Source organism: Gossypium hirsutum, chromosome D06, assembly GCF_007990345.1.
Source record: "Gossypium hirsutum isolate 1008001.06 chromosome D06, Gossypium_hirsutum_v2.1, whole genome shotgun sequence".
In the NCBI taxonomy this organism is placed as follows: domain Eukaryota; kingdom Viridiplantae; phylum Streptophyta; class Magnoliopsida; order Malvales; family Malvaceae; genus Gossypium; species Gossypium hirsutum.
In genome coordinates this window covers 32,572,173-32,574,328 of record NC_053442.1, presented here as the reverse complement: position 1 = coordinate 32,574,328, position 2,156 = coordinate 32,572,173, and the positions used below count along the sequence as shown (strand labels likewise).

Sequence of the window (2,156 nt, the reverse complement as noted above, 5' to 3'; positions counted from 1 at the left end):
GATTGCGGATTAAATCCCCTTTGATTAGCTTCTAACAAAGCTAAGTATTCATTCTCCTCTTCATCATTTGGAGGATCTGATGTCAAAATTTGTTCCAATGGGTCCTTAACATAATTGAGTTCCTTCTCCATGATTAGATCCTTTAAATCGGACACTATAGGACAATCATTAATTGTGTCAGGAAATCGCATGGACTTAAAAACGTTAAATGTTACTTGATCATTCTAAACACGCATAGTAAGCTCGCCCTTCTGCACATAAATAAGGGTCCTTCCAGTTGCTAAGAATGGTCTTTCTAGGACTATTGGAACCTCTTTGTCTACTTCAAAGTCTAGAATCACAAAGTCAGTAGGAAAGATAAATTTGTCTACACGTACCAATACGACCTCAATTTTTCCTTCTGGATGTACTAAGGATCGATCTGCTAATTGAAGTGTAATCGTAGTAGGTCTAACTTCACCTATCCCCAACTTCTTAAATATTAACATGAGCATCAAGTTGATACTCGCACCCAAGTCACATAGTGCCTTACCACAGTATGTTGCTCCAATATTGCAAGGTATGGTAAAACATCCAGGATCCTTAAATTTTGGGGGTGGTTTGTCTTGAAGATATGCACTGCATTACTTCGTTAGGGCTACCGTCTCAAATTCTCCAAGCTTTCGTTTTTTAGACAAGATATTCTTCATGAATTTGACGTAGTATGGCATTTGGTCAAGTGCTTCAACCAACGAGATGTTGATATGAAGTTGCTTGAGTACGTCTAGGAACTTCTTGAATTGAATTTCCTACTTTTGCTTCTGAAGTCTTTGAGGGTAGGATGGTGGAGGTTTCTTTACTGGAACTGGTTGATTCATTTTTTGTGGCAATTCTACATCTACCGGAGTTATTAGTTGATCAGAATTAGCTGGTTCAGAAGTTACCTTGTCAGATTTTGCAGATTCAATTTTCAGTGAAACTGGAATTTCAACACTCGGTTGAACTTCCTCTGAGTCTTGAGAGTCAGCTAGCTCCTTCTCAACTTCGACGGAATTAGGCTCTAAAGTCTTTTTGCTTCTCAATGTCAACACTTTACAATGCTCCTTCCCTGGATTCCTTGGATTCTCCGTATCACTAGGTAAAGCACCTTGTGGTCAGTTTCTGAGTTTAGTTGCAAGTTGGCCCACTTGTTTCTCCAAATTCCTTAGATAGACATCATTTTTCTCCATGTATGCCTTCAATAGATTCTCTAGGCTATTGGATGGTTCAGCTTGGGTTATTTTCTGAGCTTGTTGGAAAAACCTAGGTGGCTGGGTCGATCTAGGTTTGACATAATTGTTATTGGTTCATGCCCCTTGGTTACTCTAGGAAAAATTTGGGTGGTTTTGCCATGATGGGTTATAGAAATTGGATTGCAGCCCTTGCCTTCTTCGATTTTGGTTCTAGTTACCCATGTAATACATAGATTCTAGGTTTGATGGACATTCTTCGAACAAATGTCCTCCACAATAAACACAAGCTATATTTTCAAATTGATTCAGTGGCTGTGCTATAAAACTATTACACCCATTAGTAGTAAGATTTTTTAACATTGAGGATATTGATGATGCTTGAGATGCTAGTGAAGTAAGAGGTTTACTTCATGTATTTTAGTGACTCGTCTTCCTGATGCTACTCGATTGGTTGGCTATTGATAATTGTTGCTGGCATTCCTCTCAATGATTTCATAAATCTCATTATAAGACTTAAAAAGGAGAGCACCATTAGCAGAAGCGTCCACTACCATTCTCGTGTGAGCATTGAGACCATTATAAAATGTCTCAAGGTGTATGCAATATGGGATTCCATGATGAGGGCACTTCTGTAATAATTCTTTGTACCTTTCCTATGCCTCGTACAATGAATCATCATCCATTTGTTGGAAAGAAGTGATCTCGTTCCTCAACTTAGCATTAGTGCTCGGCGGGAAATACTTCATAAGGAAATTTTCGGCTAAATCTTGCCATGTTGAAATTGAGTTTGGTGGTAATGAGTTCAACCAAGCTCGAGCTCTGTCCCTTAGTGAATATGGGAACAACTTCAATCGTAATGCATCTTTGGGTACTTAGGCTAACTTGAAAGAATCGCTCACCTCCATAAACAGTCTTAAGTGTAGGTGAGGATTTTCGGTAGGCATT

At 38.9% G+C, this 2,156-nt stretch overlaps 1 non-coding gene across 1 annotated transcript; it reads left to right on the top strand.

Annotated features, from left to right (window-relative positions):
- Positions 1-1,820: 1,820 nt before the first annotated feature.
- Positions 1,821-1,927, top strand: LOC121218833 (small nucleolar RNA R71). Its single transcript, XR_005915309.1, has one exon. It is a non-coding gene; the product is annotated as a small nucleolar RNA R71 (small nucleolar RNA).
- The last annotated feature ends 229 nt before the right edge of the window (positions 1,928-2,156 follow it).